Source organism: Mytilus trossulus, chromosome 9, assembly GCF_036588685.1.
Source record: "Mytilus trossulus isolate FHL-02 chromosome 9, PNRI_Mtr1.1.1.hap1, whole genome shotgun sequence".
Taxonomy (NCBI): Eukaryota; Metazoa; Mollusca; class Bivalvia; order Mytilida; family Mytilidae; genus Mytilus; species Mytilus trossulus.
The window spans coordinates 16,615,887-16,638,418 of NC_086381.1; the positions used below are offsets into that span (position 1 = coordinate 16,615,887).

Sequence of the window (22,532 nt, forward strand, 5' to 3'; positions counted from 1 at the left end):
TATTCAATAGACGAATTTCAATTTTCTTCTAATTTTCCTCTGAATTTCCTAATGTGATGTTGTAGTAAAATAACAAATCTTTTGTGCAAATCAATAGAAAAGAAGGAAGGAGTTTGCCTGCATATTGTTTACAAATCATTAGAGAAACAGTTTACTCCACCAAATCTTGTGTAATAAGATATTTATTCACTCTCGACAGTTAAATTTTTAATGTTTAAAACGCTCTGGTTTTAAATTTGAAAATTTAACTGTTTCTTATTTACGCATCCATATCATTATATTAGAAAACGATCCACAAAGAAAAAATGATATTGAGAATGTGTATAACAAGCATTTATTATTGCTATTTTGTCATTTTAGACTAAAATGCAATTTTGATTTTTGTGATATTCAGAACAAGAATGTGTCCATAGTACACGGATGCCCCACTCGCACTATGATTTTCTTTGTTCAGTGGACCATGAAATTGGGGTCAATACTTTAATTTGACATGAAAATTAGAAGGATCATAACATAGGGAACATGTGTACTAAGTTTCAAATTGATTGGACTTCAACTTCAACAAAAACTACCTCGACCAAAAACTTCAACCTGAAGCGGGACGAATGAACGAACGAAGGCACAGACCAGAAAACATAATGCCCCTCTACTATTGTAGGTGGGGCATAAAAATCCTGTTTGATTCATATAAAAATTTTCAAAATGAGAGTTTCAATTATTTCAATTATAACCCTGTGGCATTTTTTTTGCAATAATTAAAACATAGCAATAATTTCTGAATTTACAGTATTGCTGTTGTTAATCTTCTTGTTTATCTGGAAAAAAAATTATACTGTTTATCTACAATTTCATTTACAGAGAGAACAATATAGACTTTTACTTTAAGGAGTACCCCAATTCAACTCCAAAGAGTAAAACATAAATTGACAAATAAATAAATATATGATAAACTTACTTCAAACGGAATGCTCCATGAAGTTGTATCTCTTCATTAGTTCCTATAAAAGACAAACATTTTAAGTATGCACAAAAACAACACACCCATTTGGCTGCAATGCATTATGAACATATTAAAAGACATTGCATTGGATTGAAGATTTTGTTTCTTATAAAGGTGAAGAAGTGGCTTTTGAATATCAGTTATGTGAACTTTAACAACCATTTTTAAATTATATAAACAAAAGGGGACATAATGATATATTTAATTTCTAGCAAATAAAAAATAACTATAAAAAAAAACTATGAAATGTTTACACAATTTAATGAAGGAACATACCCCACTTATAATTCAGGAGTTGTATTTCATGCTGAAAGTCCTCTATAGTGACAGTCATGGTATATAGACATGTATTGAGGTCAATAGAGGTAAACAATGACCTCCTCAGTAAGTCAGACTGGACACAGCAAGCCATAGAGTTACATGTGGATGGTATGTGGCAGGCTATATCACCAGTGAGATCCAGTCCTGCTTTGGTCAGGTTAGAACAGTCTGTAAAAGATTTCATTGCAGTCAAAGCATGGCATTAAAATTCTAAGAATGTTTGAAATAAACATCTGCAAATAGTTCTAGATTAAACATCATAAATTAAAATATTATTAATTTAAAAAAAACTTAAGCTGTCAGATATTTTACCGTTGGTCCAACCCTTCACAGCCAGGCTGTAAGGGGGTGTTGTTAGGTCACATCTACTGGTAGGTCCAATAAAATCATTTAGTCCCATGTCCATAATCAAATCATTAGCTGTGACATCAGTGGCTGGAGAAGATGAAGTCAGTCCTCGGTCTGTTAACCATTTTGTTAATGAAAATGCTAAAAAAACAAACATGAAACAAAATCATTATTAAATATTTTGGAATGAAAAAAATGTCAAATTAGCAACTCCAGCATAGTCAATCCACTGAGATGGATGGTTGAAAAAGTTCAATAAATAAGTGTGTCAGTCCACAACAAATACTTGTCCTTCCCGAAGGTCAACCTTCCCGTAGATCACCATTCAACTCTACAATGAGTTGTTAGAGGCTTGTTGTTATGAGAGGCAAAACATTATTCTTGGTTTACATTGTACACAATGGCCTTCTAGATCTCACAGTTCTTAGACATTAACTATAAATGGATGTGTAATGATAATAAATAGATAACATAAACCTTGACCTAAGTCAACTCAAAAGTCAATCAAAGTAATGTATTGGTTGGACTTAATGTTATAAATTTTTAACCAATGAAAATTTTTGTATAAGCTATAGCAATAATACTATGATAATGGAGTATGTATAAGTTAAAGTCTCTAATGGTTAAAGATATTGGAACGTTTATATTTACCCTTATCCAGGAATCCCTCATCTGTACAAGTTGTCTGATTGAGGATTGTATTGTTGAAGACCTGTACATTTATCTGACATGGTCCTCCAGTCTCGTAACAAACAGATATATTAACATTGAGATTATAGGCTTTCTCCAGGCTCAACTTGTCTATCTGGTATCTGCAAATGTGAATATAAAAAAATTAACAATTGTTTTCTAAAAATTTACAATTTCCATTTTATTCTATAAGTTTGGAGTTTTGTTTATTGTCAAATATTACAAATGTTATTTCAACTAATCGGGCTGAGTTTAAGTTTTAATTTGCATAAGGACAGTCTATTTGAAGATGTGTGTGATAAGGATGATTGCCTTTATAATTATTGAATTCTAATCACCTATCAGTGTCACTAAACACATAAACAAAAGTACTTAGTGTATGATATGGGACAAATAACTGGACACTTCATTTATGAGTTTATCCCAAAACTCCTGTCTATAGATGGACTGGTCTTAAATAAGCAAACTTCGTTAACCCTGCCCAGTCAAGTGAAATAAATCTACTCATTTTTACACCTTATTTTGACTACAGTCGTTGTGTGGAACACAAATCCTTATTGTGACTCATTACAACCTTGATTCACAAAGATTTTTTAAAACACTTCAGATTCAGAAATTTCAGAAAGGTTTTTCCAAAAAAGTGTAAATAAACTGTACTAGGAAATAATCTTGAATATACATACTTTTAAAATCACTTACAGAATGACTTTTTTTATACTCAACATAGTTAAACACTGAGTTTGGGAAAGGCCTTCCAAATGGTCTACACTATTTAGAAATATATTTTACCATATATGAACTTACATTAAGTTAACTATTCCAAACATGGAGAATGTATTCTCAATGCCTGTAACCAAATAATAACAATTAAATACTTTTCCTGTCAACATTATAAACATACATTTTTTACATGATCATGTATATTACAATCTAAGATATTAATCAAAAGAAACTCTAATGTTTAGGAATTTTCAGTAAGAATTGTAATGGAAAACAGAGATTGTATAAATTAGTGAGTTTAACCTCTTACTTTTAGTAGAATATAAGGTACATATCTATTTTTAAATATGAAAGTAATCATAACTTATTTGAACTACAAGGTTTTCAATGTAAATGTTTGATCATATATTACTTAAGTAATGATGATGATTGATAGCTTTTTAACATTCAGTCGTGAATCAAATCATATTCAGGACAGGAACATTTTAATGTGATATGAACATAATCCTTGCTTTGAGTACTACTAGACGCTAACGCTGAGTCTGATTTTTAACAGTTTGCAAAGAAAACATGTCAGCCTATCAAACACATTGTTCTGAATCTGGACTGACTATAGCCTTAAATTTTATTCTTAAATACTGTGTGTTCAGCTTGGCAAGCAGCAATTTCAAATTAAAGGTCTTTGATTTTGCCCTGCAGGTATAAAACTAAGGACCTCTCACATTTGAGAGGACAATTATGCCAATCTAAGGAGGCAGTTATCTGAATGATTGACTTTTTAGGAAGTTAGATATTTACTGATATAAAATATTAAACAAATATAAATGCCATTATCTTACCATATGGAACCTCATTGAGTTTAATGCTTGTCTGTCTTTCTCCTATCTGTACATGTAGGGTGTTTCTACAGTCAATGATGCTTAGAGAAGTTTGGATGGAGGTTTTCAGTAATGGTGTATCAACACAACATTCCAAGGCTGTACAGGATGTAGGTACAGAACATACTACACCACTTCCTGATATATCTGGTACACTAACATCATTAACACAGTCTATAAAACATAAAAACTAGAGGCTCTAAAGAGCCTGTGTCGCTCACCTTGGTCTATGTGCATATTAAACAAAGGACACAAATGGATTCATGACAAAATTGTATTTTGGTGATGGTGATGTGTTTGAAGTTCTTACTTTACTGAACGATTTTGCTTCTTACAATTATATCTATCATGAACTTTGCCCATTAGTAACAGAGAACTATATTTGGTAAAAATTTACATAAATTTACCAAATTAATGAAAATTGTTAAAAATTTACTATAAAGGGCAATAACTCCTTAAGGGGTCAATTGACCATTTAGGTCATGTTGACTTATTTGTAGATCTTACTTTGCTGAACATTATTGCTGTTTACAGTTTATCGCTATCTATAATAGTATTCAAGATAACCAAAAACGGCAAAATTTCTTTAAAAATTACCAATTGGAGGGCAGCAACCCAACAACCAGTTGTCCAATTCATCTGAAAAATTCAGGGCAGATAGATATTGACTTGATTAACAATTTAACTTCTTGTCAGATTTGCTCTAGATGCTTTGGTTTCATAGTTATAAGCAAAAAACTGCATTTTACCCCTATGTTCTATTTTTAGCCGTGGCGGCCATCTTGGTTGAATGGCCAGGTCATCAGACACATTTTTCAAACTAGATACCCCAAAGATGATTGTGGCCTAGTAGTTTCAGTGGAGATTTTGTAAAAGATTACTTAGATTTATGAAAAATGGTTAAAGATTGACTATAAAGGGCAACAACTCCTAAAGGGGTCAACTGACCATTTTGGTCATGTTGACTTATTTGTAGATCTTACTTTGCTGAACATTATTGCTGTTTACAATTTATCTCTATCTATAATAATATTCAAGATAATAACCAAAAACAGCAAAATTTCCTCAAAATTACCAATTCAGGGGCAGCAACCCAACAACCGATTGACCGATTCATCTGAAAATTTCAGGGCAGATAGTTTTTGACCTGATAAACATTTTTATCCCATGTCAGATTTCCTCAAAATGCTTTGGTTTTTGAGTTATAAGCCAAAAACTGCATTTTACCCCTATGTTCTATTTTTAGCGGTGGCGGCCATCTTGGTTGGTTGACCAGGTCACGCCACACATTTTTTTAACTAGATACCCCAAAGATGATTGTGGCCAAGTTTGGATTAATTTGGCCAAGTAGTTTCAGAGGAGAAGATTTTTGTAAAAGATTACTTTAATTTACGAAAAATGGTTAAAAATTGACTATAAAGGACAATAACTCCTAAACGGGTCAACTGACCATTTTGGTCATGTGACTTATTTGTAGATCTTACTTTGCTGAACATTATTGCTGTTTACAGTTTATCTCTAACTATAATAATATTCAAGATAATAACCAAAAACAGCAAAATTTCCTCAAAATTACCAATTCAGGGGCAGCAACCCAACAACCGATTGACCGATTCATCTGAAAATTTTAGGGCAGATAGATCTTGACCTGATAAACATTTTTATCCCATGTCAGATTTCCTCAAAATGCTTTGGTTTTTGAGTTATAAGCCAAAAACTGCATTTTACCCCTTTGTTCTATTTTTAGCCATGGGGGCCATCTTGGTTGGTTGACCAGGTCACGCCACACATTTTTTAAACTAGATACCCCAAAGATGATTGTGGCCAAGTTTGGATTAATTTGGCCGAGTAGTTTCAGAGGAGAAGATTTTTGTAAAAGATTACTTTAATTAACGAAAAATGGTTAAAAATTGACTATAAAGGGCAATAACTCCTAAACAGGTCAACTGACCATTTTGGTCATGTTGACTTATTTGTAGATCTTACTTTGCTGAACATTATTGCTGTTTACAGTTTATCTCTAACTATAATAATATTCAAGATAATAACCAAAAACAGCAAAATTTCTTCAAAATTACCAATTCAGGGGCAGCAACCCAACAACCGATTGACCGATTCATCTGAAAATTTCAGGGCAGATAGATCTTGACCTGATTAACATTTTTACCACATGTCAGATTTGCTCTAAATGCTTTGGTTTTTGAGTTATAAGCCAAAAACTGCATTTTACCCCTATGTTCTATTTTTAGCCGTGGCGGCCATCTTGGTTGGTTGACCTGGTCACGCCACAAATTTTTTAAACTAGATACCCCAATGATGATTGTGGCCAAGTTTGGTTTGATTTGGCCCAGTAGTTTCAGAGGAGAAGATTTTTGTAAAAGTTAACGACGATGGACGACGACGACGACGGACGACGACGAACGACGGACGCCAAGTGATGAGAAAAGCTCACTTGGCCCTTCGGGCCAGGTGAGCTAAAAACAATTAAGTCATTCAACAACAACTATTGCAATTTCCTTACCTAACAGAACATGGATATCTTTTGATTACTGTAAATTTTGAAATTATTGTGAAAAATACCACAGGGTCATAATCACAATAATTAAAACTCTGATTTTGAATATTTTATCTGAATCAAACGGGATCATTCAGAATATCACAAAAATTAAAGTCGCATCTAAAATGACAAAATCGCAATATTAAGTGCATGCAATAATTTCTGAATTTACAGTATTTTAGTTATTTGGTTGCTGCCTTATTACTGTTTCTCTAATTCTTCATCAATTTAGACATTTCTGCACCCATTGTATAAAAAAAATTTAATCAATGTGTGGTTTGTTAGATCTCAGTACTTCATTGGTTAAAATCCGATTATGACGTTGAATTTTCTTGCTTTCCTCTGAAATTCCTATTGTGCAGCATGAAAAAAGGTAACCATGCCTGATGAAGTCACATAGAAAGAACACATCTTTTTGCAGATCATTTGAAAAGAAGGAATAAGTTTGCATGCATAATGTTAGAAAATCATTAGAGAAACAGATTCCACAACCAAATCTTGTGTAATATGATATTTATCCACTCTCAACAGTTATATTTTAAATATTAAAAACTTTCTGACAAGCCTCACGTTTTAAATTTGAAAATTTAACTGTCTCGAGAAGATAAATATCGTATTACACTCGATGCACTTTTCCATATATTCATTATCGTCTCCTCAGAGACGATATTAAGAATTGAACAATGAACAGTCAGTGTGTGAATGCTTCTTTCTACCTGATTGGAAGATATTACGAGACGTGAATAATCAAAGTTTATTGATTAGTTAGGACAATCCAAACCTAGTAAATGTCCATCAATACCGTAGAGTATTGGATTTGTCCTCTCTATTGTAAACATTAGATTTTGCCTGGTCATTTATCATGCATATTCATGATATTGGTACACAGGTAACTTTTATCTATAAATACTAAGGCGAATCTTCTAAACAATATATATCTTATACTACTTCATAACGTGTGACCTCAACGTGTGTGGTAAAATTTGTTGATTGATGCACATGGCTATTCTAGTAAATATATGTTTCATTATAATACGTTATTCTGATTGGCTAACAGCACATCACATGTTATTCAGTAAACAATTGCACGAGACAATAACATTTACAATGCATGATGACACGAGGTCCCACAATAAAGTGCACAGGTGAATTAAATAAAACTGGATAAAAATCGTGTTTTCATGATCCTAGCTAAAAAATGTAATTATAAGTATTGAATGCTTCTTTGTGTAACTTTATAGGGTTGTAAAAGCGTTGATCATGCATACATTTTTAGAATGTACTTCGGTCAACGCTTTTACACCCCAATAAATTTACAAAAAGAAGCATTCAATTCTTAAATGAATAAATCTACAAACCGAGAACCCTTTCCATTTTAATTAGCTAGAGACGACTAGCCCTTTTTGAAAGGCTAATACTTGTATTATATATAGTTTCAATATCTAATGGATATATCTATAGCTAAATTAAGTTTTATAAGGAAAATGGTTTTTTTTCAAGCAATAATAGGGTAACATTACCAGAATTCCAGCCATCATCAGTAATCATAAACTGATTGGTAATGTTATAACACTGTTGATCTGACAAGAATCTGGATAGTCCTAAATCTTCTCTAAGCTGGAGAACTGCCCACTGTGGAAGGCTATCTGATCCATTTGGTCTGTTCAAGTATTTCTCTGACAACCATTTAGTCAATGAGAAATCTAAAAAAATAAATGCATAATGGAATTAGCTTTTAATAATATAGTGATCAATGCTAATTTAAAATTTCATAAAAGTCAACAATGAATCACTGTTGAGTTATGCTGTATATTTACTTCTTCACAATGCTTAGGTTTTTTTTTGACACAGTAAGAACAGATTGTTCAAGATTGACCTACTGCCAACCAGTGAAATCATTCATAAAAAACCCAACTCAAGATGGCAGTATGTTTGCATCAGAGATACGTTTAATTAAGTTCTAGCAGCTATTTCAACATTTTATATTTGCAACTATTGGTTAAGAGGAAACAAGAAATGCTGCAAACTTTAATATTTCAATCAGAATTTGAAAAGTGTGTTTTAATCAAGTATGATAGCAGCTTGATAAAAAATATAACAGTTATACACAAACCTTTGCCTGCTGACCAATCACACTTTGTTTGTGGCAATTTGACATTACTAAGTACAGATGTACTAAACACACAAGGTCCAGTTGTCTCAAAACAAACATGTAGATCAAGATTTACAAGGTAACTGTCTTCTGATTCTAGATTATGTACTGAAAATCTAAAACCAAAAATGATAGTCTGGTAAAGTGCTTAAAATAACATGGCATTTCCAGGGTGATATGTAATAATGTTAACAGTATTTCAACTTAAAGGAAAAGACTAAATTATTGCAATTTTCTGCTTTTTTACTGAAGGTATTCTGGAAAACATGTCACTGCTTTTAAAATAATGTTTAAGTTGAATGTATCAATAAATAAACATGTTATGTTGTAGTACAAGATGCTGATGTAATAAATCTCATAAAAGAATGGCACTTACTCTGCTCTGAGAACTCCTAACAAGTTCAACTGTTCTTGAGTTCCTGTAACAGAATACAACATTAATCCCAATTAATGACACATACAATTTTAATTCAGGTAGGTTAAACCAGGTCTTTTTGATAGGTTAATTCACTAAATTGTTATTAACTTTATTCTGTTGCTTTAATTTGTACAAATAGAATGTATAACCAAAATCTAAAAAGTTATGTTGATAATATTTGTGTTCTAAAGACATAAACAATATTTTGTAATAAGTACTTGAAGAAATCTCTATATTGGTATATTTATTTACAATACAATGATCATTCTACTAGATCAAATGAACTTCAAATAGCCTGATCAAGTGTTTATCATTAACCCATACCCCATGTATAATTCAGAAGCGACACATCCTTAGTAAGTCTTTCTAGCTGTATTGTCAGTTGCTGTTGGCAGTGGTCTACTGACAAAGAAGCCATTAAAGTCCTGCCTACTTTATCTACATCAATACAACAGTCCACGGTAGAACAAGTATAGTCCAAATAACAACTCAATGGGTCTGTCAGGTCACTTAGACTTACATTCCTTGTGCATACTGAAAATACAAAACTTCAATAGTATTGTTGGCATGGTAACATCTAGATTAATCTCCACAACATAATTGGGGAGCCTCTGCAGAAAAGGGTGTTTTGAGCAGTATTAATGTAAGTAAAGATATAGCAAAAAATCTTTTAACTCCTGCAAGTTTTAAAAGGCAACAGTCACTGATGTTTTTTTTTCCTTGTTTTTTAAATCTTGAAATTGTTTAACAGCTTGAGGTTTTGATGTAAATCTTAAATATAAGTCTTCCTCAGTTTCCATATCCTGCTAAAGGGGTCAAATAGATTTATAAATGGACACAATTGTTTAAATTCAATTAAAATTTATTTCAAGTCCGAGAGATGATAGTCCACTTATTCAATAATTAATACACATTTAAAAAAATACATAAAAAACATATTTGTACATTGCCAAAAATCTTACAGTTATTCCATCCTTGTTGTATAGGTGTATAAGGATTACTGGATCTACTACATGATGGAGATTTAAGGTAGTATGATAATCCTAGATACTGGAACAGTTTGGAGGCCATGTTGCCCGATAATTGTGATGCTGGTGGTAACATTTGATCTGTCATCCAATCAGACAAGGAGAAATCTATAAGTAGGAAGTGCAAGATTTTTATTCTCTATTAGAATTGAATGACTTTTTCCATTCAAAATATTTACAAGTATGTTCATACAAAAAAGTTTTAATATTTTTTCCTGCTTGCATAAGGCATAATTATTTACATTTTTAATATTTTTTTCAGAAAAATTATAATGAACTTCTTGAAACTATGAATCCTTATACATGGTACTACAACAAAAAGTAATATTTCTGGTTTACAGAAAAAATTCTGGTTCTTATATACAAATCTTGAATTTGTAGTCTACGAGAAGAATAAAATCGGGATTTAAAAAAAATTAAAATTGACATTTCAGAAACAGAAAATTAGGGATATTGTAATATTAGGATCCTACAAGACAAATACATGATGCACATTATTATACAAGACCAAAGAAGCAGATGCATGTATAGAAATAACCATTATGAAGTCTAATGTTATGGCATAAGTATTTCCCATTAAAACTATACAACTACTGTAAATTCAGAAATTATTGCGAGGTTTTAAGTTTTGCAAAAAATATGACAGAGTAGTAAACGCAATAATTTAAACTCGCATTTTGAAATATTTTATATGAATCAAACATGATTTTTCTCAAAATTGTAAAAGTTAAAAAATCACATTTAAGTGTAAAATGACAAAATCGCAATAATGAATAAAATGCACGCAATAATTTCTGAATTTACAGTAGTTTAATTTGGAATATAACTGGTTGCATCACATGGTTCTTTTTTTAGTTTCACATTCACATTGTGAAATTAGCAACAGCACATAGGTCTGTTTATACTTACTAGCCACACTAAATCCTGTATCCCAGTCACATTGTAGGACTGGTAACAGTACATTGTCTAGTATAACATAGTTCTGTTTTTACTTACTCGCCACACTGAACCCTGTATCCCAGTCACATGGTAGAACTGGTAACAGTACATTATCTAGTATAACATAGTTCTTTGTTTACTTACTTGCCACACTGAACCCTGTATCCCAGTCACACTGTAGAACTGGTAACAGTACATTGTCTAGTATAACATAGTTCTTTTTTTACTTACTCGCCACACTGAACCCTGTATCCCAGTCACACTGTAGAACTGGTAACAGTACATTGTCTAGTATAACATAGTTCTGTTTTTACTTACTCGCCACACTGAACCCTGTATCCCAGTCACATTGTAGAACTGGTAACAGTACATTGTCTAGTATAACATAGTTCTTTTTCTACTTACTTGCCACACTAAATCCTGTATCCCAGTCACATTGTAGAACTGGTAACAGTACATTGTCTAGTATAACATAGTTCTGTTTTTACTTACTGGCCACACTGAACCCTGTATCCCAGTCACATTGTAGAACTGGTAACAGTACATTGTCTAGTATAACATAGTTCTTTTTCTACTTACTTGCCACACTAAATCCTGTATCCCAGTCACATTGTAGGACTGGTAACAGTACATTGTCTAGTATAACATAGTTCTGTTTTTACTTACTCGCCACACTGAACCCTGTATCCCAGTCACATTGTAGGACTGGTAACAGTACATTGTCTAGTATAACATAGTTCTGTTTTTACTTACTGGCCACACTGAACCCTGTATCCCAGTCACATTGTAGAACTGGTAACAGTACATTGTCTAGTATAACATAGTTCTGTTTTTACTTACTCGCCACACTGAACCCTGTATCCCAGTCACATTGTAGAACTGGTAACAGTACATTGTCTAGTATAACATAGGTCTGTTTTTACTAACTGGCCACACTGAACCCTGTATCCCAGTCACATTGTAGAACTGGTAACAGTACATTGTCTAGTATAACATAGTTCTGTTTTTAATTACTGACCACACTGAACCCTGTATCCCAGTCACATTGTAGGACTGGTAACAGTACATTGTCTAGTATAACATAGTTCTGTTTTTACTAACTGGCCACACTGAACCCTGTATCCCAGTCACATTGTAGGACTGGTAACAGTACATTGTCTAGTATAACATAGTTCTGTTTTTACTTACTGGCCACACTGAACCCTGTATCCCAGTCACATTGCAGAACTGGTAACAGTACATTGTCTAGTATAACATAGTTCTGTTTTTACTTACTCGCCACACTGAACCCTGTATCCCAGTCACATTGTAGGACTGGTAACAGTACATTATCTAGTATAACATAGTTCTGTTTTTACTTACTGGCCACACTGAACCCTGTATCCCAGTCACATTGTAGAACTGGTAACAGTACATTGTCTAGTATAACATAGTTCTGTTTTTACTTACTCGCCACACTGAACCCTGTATCCCAGTCACATTGTAGAACTGGTAACAGTACATTATCTAGTATAACATAGTTCTGTTTTTACTTACTCGCCACACTGAACCCTGTATCCCAGTCACATTGTAGGACTGGTAACAGTACATTGTCTAGTATAACATAGTTCTGTTTTTACTTACTCACCACACTGAACCCTGTATCCCAGTCACATTGTAGAACTGGTAACAGTACATTGTCTAGTATAACATAGTTCTGTTTTTACTTACTTGCCACACTGAACCCTGTATCCCAGTCACATTGTAGAACTGGTAACAGTACATTGTCTAGTATAACTTAGTTCTGTTTTTACTTACTCGCCACACTGAACCCTGTATCCCAGTCACATTGTAGAACTGGTAACAGTACATTGTCTAGTATAACATAGTTCTGTTTTTACTTACTGGCCACACTGAACCCTGTATCCCAGTCACATTGTAGGACTGGTAACAGTACATTGTCTAGTATAACATAGTTCTGTTTTTACTTACTGGCCACACTGAACCCTGTATCCCAGTCACATTGTAGAACTGGTAACAGTACATTGTCTAGTATAACATAGTTCTGTTTTTACTTACTGGCCACACTGAACCCTGTATCCCAGTCACATTGTAGGACTGGTAACAGTACATTGTCTAGTATAACATAGTTCTGTTTTTACTTACTCGCCACACTGAACCCTGTATCCCAGTCACATTGTAGGACTGGTAACAGTACATTGTCTAGTATAACATAGTTCTGTTTTTACTTACTCGCCACACTGAACCCTGTATCCCAGTCACATTGTAGAACTGGTAACAGTACATTGTCTAGTATAACATAGTTCTGTTTTTACTAACTGGCCACACTGAACCCTGTATCCCAGTTACATTGTAGGACTGGTAACAGTACATTGTCTAGTATAACATAGTTCTGTTTTTACTTACTGGCCACACTGAACCCTGTATCCCAGTCACATTGTAGGACTGGTAACAGTACATTGTCTAGTATAACATAGTTCTGTTTTTACTAACTGGCCACACTGAACCCTGTATCCCAGTCACATTGTAGAACTGGTAACAGTACATTGTCTAGTATAACATAGTTCTGTGTTTACTTACTCGCCACACTGAACCCTGTATCCCAGTCACATTGTAGAACTGGTAACAGTACATTGTCTAGTATAACATAGTTCTGTTTTTACTTACTCGCCACACTGAACCCTGTATCCCAGTCACATTGTAGGACTGGTAACAGTACATTGTCTAGTATAACATAGTTCTGTTTTTACTAACTGGCCACACTGAACCCTGTATCCCAGTCACATTGTAGGACTGGTAACAGTACATTGTCTAGTATAACATAGTTCTGTTTTTACTAACTGGCCACACTGAACCCTGTATCCCAGTCACATTGTAGGACTGGTAACAGTACATTGTCTAGTATAACATAGTTCTGTTTTTACTTACTGGCCACACTGAACCCTGTATCCCAGTCACATTGTAGAACTGGTAACAGTACATTGTCTAGTATAACATAGTTCTTTTTCTACTTACTTGCCACACTAAATCCTGTATCCCAGTCACATTGTAGGACTGGTAACAGTACATTGTCTAGTATAACATAGTTCTGTTTTTACTTACTCGCCACACTGAACCCTGTATCCCAGTCACATTGTAGGACTGGTAACAGTACATTGTCTAGTATAACATAGTTCTGTTTTTACTTACTCGCCACACTGAACCCTGTATCCCAGTCACATTGTAGGACTGGTAACAGTACATTGTCTAGTATAACATAGTTCTGTTTTTACTTACTGGCCACACTGAACCCTGTATCCCAGTCACATTGTAGGACTGGTAACAGTACATCGTCTAGTATAACATAGTTCTGTTTTTACTTACTCGCCACACTGAACCCTGTATCCCAGTTACATTGTAGGACTGGTAACAGTACATTGTCTAGTATAACATAGTTCTGTTTTTACTTACTGGCCACACTGAACCCTGTATCCCAGTCACATTGTAGAACTGGTAACAGTACATTGTCTAGTATAACATAGTTCTGTTTTTACTTACTCGCCACACTGAACCCTGTATCCCAGTCACATTGTAGAACTGGTAACAGTACATTATCTAGTATAACATAGTTCTGTTTTTACTAACTGGCCACACTGAACCCTGTATCCCAGTTACATTGTAGAACTGGTAACAGTACATTGTCTAGTATAACATAGTTCTGTTTTTACTTACTCACCACACTGAACCCTGTATCCCAGTCACATTGTAGAACTGGTAACAGTACATTATCTAGTATAACATAGTTCTTTGTTTACTTACTGGCCACACTTAACCCTGTATCCCAGTCACATTGTAGGACTGGTAACAGTACATTGTCTAGTATAACATAGTTCTTTTTCTACTTACTTGCCACACTAAATCCTGTATCCCAGTCACATTGTAGGACTGGTAACAGTACATTATCTAGTATAACATAGTTCTGTTTTTACTTACTGGCCACACTGAACCCTGTATCCCAGTCACATTGTAGAACTGGTAACAGTACATTGTCTAGTATAACATAGTTCTGTTTTTACTAACTGGCCACACTGAACCCTGTATCCCAGTCACATTGTAGGACTGGTAACAGTACATTGTCTAGTATAACATAGTTCTGTTTTTACTTACTGGCCACACTGAACCCTGTATCCCAGTCACATTGCAGAACTGGTAACAGTACATTGTCTAGTATAACATAGTTCTGTTTTTACTTACTCGCCACACTGAACCCTGTATCCCAGTCACATTGTAGGACTGGTAACAGTACATTGTCTAGTATAACATAGTTCTGTTTTTACTTACTCGCCACACTGAACCCTGTATCCCAGTCACATTGTAGAACTGGTAACAGTACATTGTCTAGTATAACATAGTTCTGTTTTTACTTACTCGCCACACTGAACCCTGTATCCCAGTCACATTGTAGGACTGGTAACAGTACATTGTCTAGTATAACATAGTTCTGTTTTTACTTACTGGCCACACTGAACCCTGTATCCCAGTCACATTGTAGGACTGGTAACAGTACATTGTCTAGTATAACATAGTTCTGTTTTTACTTACTCGCCACACTGAACCCTGTATCCCAGTCACACTGTAGGACTGGTAACAGTACATTGTCTAGTATAACATAGTTCTGTTTTTACTTACTCGCCACACTGAACCCTGTATCCCAGTCACATTGTAGAACTGGTAACAGTACATTGTCTAGTATAACATAGTTCTGTTTTTACTAACTGGCCACACTGAACCCTGTATCCCAGTCACATTGTAGGACTGGTAACAGTACATTGTCTAGTATAACATAGTAGTTCTGTTTTTACTTACTGGCCACACTGAACCCTGTATCCCAGTCACATTGTAGGACTGGTAACAGTACATTGTCTAGTATAACATAGTTCTTTGTTTACTTACTGGCCACACTGAACCCTGTATCCCAGTCACATTGTAGGACTGGTAACAGTACATTGTCTAGTATAACATAGTTCTGTTTTTACTTACTGGCCACACTGAACCCTGTATCCCAGTCACATTGTAGAACTGGTAACAGTACATTGTCTAGTATAACATAGTTCTGTTTTTACTAACTGGCCACACTGAACCCTGTATCCCAGTCACATTGTAGGACTGGTAACAGTACATTGTCTAGTATAACATAGTAGTTCTGTTTTTACTTACTCGCCACACTGAACCCTGTATCCCAGTCACATTGTAGAACTGGTAACAGTACATTGTCTAGTATAACATAGTTCTGTTTTTACTAACTGGCCACACTGAACCCTGTATCCCAGTTACATTGTAGGACTGGTAACAGTACATTGTCTAGTATAACATAGTTCTGTTTATTTACTGGCCACACTGAACCCTGTATCCCAGTCACATTGTAGAACTGGTAACAGTACATTGTCTAGTATAACATAGTTCTGTTTTTACTTACTCGCCACACTGAACCCTGTATCCCAGTCACATTGTAGAACTGGTAACAGTACATTATCTAGTATAACATAGTTCTGTTTTTACTTACTCGCCACACTGAACCCTGTATCCCAGTCACATTGTAGAACTGGTAACAGTACATTGTCAAGTATAACATAGTTCTGTTTTACTAACTGGCCACACTGAACCCTGTATCCCAGTCACATTGTAGAACTGGTAACAGTACATTGTCTAGTATAACATAGTTCTTTGTTTACTTACTGGCCACACTGAACCCTGTATCCCAGTCACATTGTAGGACTGGTAACAGTACATTGTCTAGTATAACATAGTTCTGTTTTTACTTACTCACCACACTGAACCCTGTATCCCAGTCACATTGTAGAACTGGTAACAGTACATTGTCTAGTATAACATAGTTCTTTGTTTACTTACTGGCCACACTGAACCCTGTATCCCAGTCACATTGTAGGACTGGTAACAGTACATTGTCTAGTATAACATAGTTCTTTGTTTACTTACTGGCCACACTGAACCCTGTATCCCAGTCACATTGTAGGACTGGTAACAGTACATTGTCTAGTATAACATAGTTCTGTTTTTACTTACTGGCCACACTGAACCCTGTATCCCAGTCACATTGTAGGACTGGTAACAGTACATTGTCTAGTATAACATAGTTCTGTTTTTACTTACTGGCCACACTGAACCCTGTATCCCAGTCACACTGTAGAACTGGTAACAGTACATTGTCTAGTATAACATAGTTCTGTTTTTACTTACTGGCCACACTGAACCCTGTATCCCAGTCACACTGTAGAACTGGTAACAGTACATTGTCTAGTATAACATAGTTCTGTTTTTACTTACTGGCCACACTGAACCCTGTATCCCAGTCACATTGTAGAACTGGTAACAGTACATTATCTAGTATAACATAGTTCTGTTTTTACTTACTGGCCACACTGAACCCTGTATCCCAGTCACATTGTAGGACTGGTAACAGTACATTGTCTAGTATAACATAGTTCTGTTTTTACTTACTGACCACACTGAATCCTGTATCCCAGTCACATTGTAGGACTGGTAACAGTACATTATCTAGTATAACATAGTTCTGTTTTTACTTACTGGCCACACTGAACCCTGTATCCCAGTCACATTGTAGAACTGGTAACAGTACATTATCTAGTATAACATAGTTCTGTTTTTACTTACTGGCCACACTGAACCCTGTATCCCAGTCACATTGTAGAACTGGTAACAGTACATTATCTAGTATAACATAGTTCTGTTTTTACTTACTGACCACACTGAATCCTGTATCCCAGTCACATTGTAGGACTGGTAACAGTACATTGTCTAGTATAACATAGTTCTGTTTTTACTTACTCACCACACTGAACCCTGTATCCCAGTCACATTGTAGGACTGGTAACAGTACATTGTCTAGTATAACATAGTTCTGTTTTTACTTACTGGCCACACTGAACCCTGTATCCCAGTCACATTGTAGAACTGGTAACAGTACATTGTCTAGTATAACATAGTTCTGTTTTTACTTACTCGCCACACTGAACCCTGTATCCCAGTCACATTGTAGAACTGGTAACAGTACATTGTCTAGTATAACATAGTTCTGTTTTTACTAACTGGCCACACTGAACCCTGTATCCCAGTCACATTGTAGGACTGGTAACAGTACATTGTCTAGTATAACATAGTTCTGTTTTTACTTACTCGCCACACTGAACCCTGTATCCCAGTCACATTGTAGAACTGGTAACAGTACATTGTCTAGTATAACATAGTTCTGTTCACAAGATTCCTGACTCTCTGTACAAACTGATACATTCATGGACATCATGTAGGAATGCTCTTCACTAAACTTCTCTATGGCATACCTGCAGAAAAGTCACAGTATTTTCCACTTACATATATATTTATTTTGACAACAACTTGCTTTTATACAAGGTTAACATTCAGAATTTAATTTCAGTAAACTCAGAATTACTCTATACTGTTGACAAGAATTTCGCAGTCAGATTTGTGTTGTATTTATCATCCTACTACTGCTAACTTCAAGTCATCCATAAGGATTGTGCCTGATATTTATATGATGAAATCATAATCTTTCAATCAGTTTAATTGAAGTCTGGAGCTGGCATGTCAGTAGTAGTCTGTTAGTCTGTTGTTATCTATGTATTATTGTCATTTTGTTTATTTTCTTTGGTTACATCTTCTGACATCAGACTTAGACTTCTCTTGAACTGAATTTTAATGAGCGTATTGTTATGTGTTTACTTTTCTGCATTGGCTAGAGGTATAGAGGGAGGGTTGAGATCTCATAAACATGTTTAACGCTGTCGCAATTTGCACCTGTCCCAAGTCAGGAGCCTCTGGCCTTTGTTAGTCTTGTATTATTTTTAATTTTAGTTTCTTGTGTACAATTTGGAGTTTAGAATGGCGTTCATTATCACTGAACTAGTATATTAATTTGTTTATGGGACAGCTGAAGGACGCCTCCGGGTGCAGGAATTTCTGGCTGCATTGAAGACCTGTTGGTGACCTTCTGCTGTTTTCTGCTCTATGGTCGGGTTGTTGTCTCTTTGACACATTCCCCATTTCCATTCTCAATTTTATCTTCTATCCAAAAATCAGAGTTTGTGTATGAAAATATCAATATTCCATTTTTTTTAAATGTATATTGTTTGGGTAAAAAAGGTTGATCCATTTAAAACACACAATATATACTCAAGTAAGACACTATAAGAAAGTGAGGTAACCACTTATAAATGCAATTTTAGAAATTCTCTTACACTTATTCTATTCAATAAACAAACATCCATAGTTGAGTTTTGGCCGTTAGGAAAAAATACAACAATCAAAGCGCTGTAAGCACTGTAGGCAGTTAACCAAAAACCAAGGCAAACATAATTATGAAAACTGTGGCAATGTTGCTTCAACATTTTTTTAAAGATTTAAAAGAACAAACATTAAACATTTATATATAATGGCACATTTATGTCCATTTAATAAAGCAACTTGTTAATATTTTATTAAGGTTTTAAATAGCAACGCACATGACCATGAATGTTCATGGTCATAAGTCTTTCATGAGTCAGCAGTGGTAAAAAAACTAGTTGATCGTAATTGTTCGTATTAGTTGACTGTTAATAGTTCAAGTTGACTTTAGTACTAGCTTGTAAAAGTATGAACGGACTTGCTTCCCTGGAAAGAAAATTGAGTTTGTGTTGTACAGTACAAAAGTTATGAGACACAAATCAGACAAATGTTTACTACTACAGGGATCAATGGTGAGGTCTGACTGACCTGTCCATAGTAAGTGTAAATGACTACCACCCTTACCCCAAGTCGATGATGTCTATGTTTTGAATAAAATGACAGGTGTTGGGGTCTAGCAAAGTGATATGCATACCCCTTAAGGAGTTATTGCCCTTTATATTAAATTATTACCAATTTTCGTAAACTTTTGCAATCATTTACAAAAATCTTCCCTGAAACTACAAGGCCACATTTCACCAAACTTAACCACAATCATGTTTAGGGTATCTAGTTTAAAAAATGTGTGCGGTGATCCAGCCAACCTACCAAGTGTCGCCTATGAGATGGACCTTGTATGTCATTCAATCTTTTTTGAAATGACAAACAGGAATGAATATGGTTTAGGCGTTTGTATCTTAATCTTTTACAAGTTCTCAAAACACACACAAGAGGGTGTGGGGGACCCCAGTGACTTCCGCTATATTTCATTTGATATGTTATATTATCCAATACATGAATATATATGGTTGAGGCGTGGGGATTTCATCTGTTTCTAATTTATCAAACAGGTGTGGGTAGGGTGACCCTAAGGACTCTCCATATATTTCATTTGATTATTTCTCATACATTAATATATATGGTTTAATTTAAAGGTGAAGATCTTGACTGTGTCCAATTTCTCAATCAGGAGGGGTTGGGTGACTGCAGGGACTCCCCCTATATTTCATTTAATTTAGAGTTGGGGATCCCAAATGTGTCCAAGTTTTTCAACATGAGGGGAAGGGTGACCACAGGGACTTCCCCTACATTTTATTTGATTTGTTATGTAGTCTTATACATGAGTATATATGGTTAAGGGGTGATGATCTCGAATTTTTCCAAGTTCTTAAACAGGAGGGTATAGAGTGACCATAAGGACCCCCTTATAATTCATTTGATTTGTTATATTGTTCCATACATAAATATATATTGTTTAAGATTGTGGATCTCGACCGTTATAAATTCTCAAACAGAAAGGGATAGAGTGGCTTCATGAACTCAGGGACTCCCCCTACATATTTCACTTGATTTGTTATGGTGTCCCCTTCATGAAGTTATATATGGGTAAGGGGTGGAGATCTCGACCGTTACCAAGTTTAAAAACAGGTGGGGTGGGGTGACCCCAGGGACTCCCCCTATATTTCATTTGATTTTATATATATTGTCCCATACATGAATAAATATGGTTTAGGGTGGGGATCCCGACTGTTTCCAAGTTCTAAAATATAAGGGGGGTGGGGTGACCCTAGGACTTCCCCTATGTTTCATTTGATTAATTATTTAGTCTCATACATGAATGTATATGGTTGAGGGGTGGGGATCTCATCCGTTTCAAAGTTATCAAACAGGAGGAGGTAGAGTGGCCCAATGGACTTCACCTATATATCAAATGATTTGCTTACATTCAGGTATCATATAATATAGTTGCACTATTTGTGCCTGTCCCAAGTCAGGAGTCTGTAATTCAGTGGTTGTCTTTTGTTTTTGGGGAAAGACGGCTTCTAGCCGTCAATCCCCTATGGGGTTGACCAGAGTGACACTCCCTCACATCATTCATTTTGTTTTTATACATGTTATAGTGTGGAAAACCCCCCAACCAATCTTACTTAGATTGAAGAGAAGGAGACCCAGAAATGAATAGTTTGACTTTAAACACTTTTTTACACATTTCCCTTCTGTTTCTCACGAAATTATCGTATCTTGAACTCTCCTTTACACTATTTACGTTTATTTTACAATCCGGAAAAATTAGTATGACGAGATATTCTAAATATATCCAACCTACATTGTATTTTATAGTGACGTCATTCTTGGAAGAAGCAGGGATATTCTTCACCAGTTCACTGGTTATTAAAATCATTCTTAGAGATCGTGCACTAATTAAAAATTTGTATTTGTTAAATCTAAACATAATATTGTTTACTGTAGATGATTTAAACATCAGCATGCAATACTTTAATTTGTAGATCAACAACTTTCAAAATAAACAAAGATCGTGGGGTTACATGAGTCAGGGGAAAGAAACGATTTTATTACTTTTTTCGGGTCTCACTAATTAGAGACAAAAAGCGTCAAGAAGCGACAAAAAGCGTCAAGAAGACTATTTAGCGACAAGAAAACATTATTCTTTTTGTCGCTTTTTGTCGCTAATTAGTATTTTTTTCTGTAAAAATTCTGAGAATCTTCCTCCAATTCAGGAGCACCTCAATTGATGAGAAATTATCCACTAAAATAAAAGTTAATGTATTTAAACACTTCAAATGTGACATTTCATTGGATTAGTAGTCTTCTATTAATACTAAATTTGTGTTTACCTACATAATCATTGTAATAATGGTAAAAAATATAAATAATAAAAATTTGCATTTTGTAGCTTAAAACCGTATTTATTATTTACAAATATTTCAAAAATTAAGATTTGGAAACAAGCTTCACACAGTTTACATCACTCATATTGTTTTTTTTTTTTTATAAGTACCTGTTTCCCTGTGATGAGAGTTGTAACTCGGAACTTTAACAATGGAAATTTAAAACTGAATAGATTTTTCAGTCCACATTTTCTAAAGAAAAAACTTAAAAATCCAAGAGTACTGTCACAAAAAATAGAAAATGGCCCTAGCCTGCAGTTCAGTGGTACAAAATCAAGATTTCAAAAAATATTGTAGGTGTTGAGAAATGACAGAATTCAGTTGAGTTTTAGAT

The 22,532-nt window shown here is 34.6% G+C and overlaps 1 pseudogene; it reads right to left on the reverse strand.

The window, feature by feature from the left end:
* Positions 1–22,532, reverse strand: part of LOC134684333 (uncharacterized) — a 285,814-nt pseudogene that overhangs the window by 93,105 nt on the left and 170,177 nt on the right.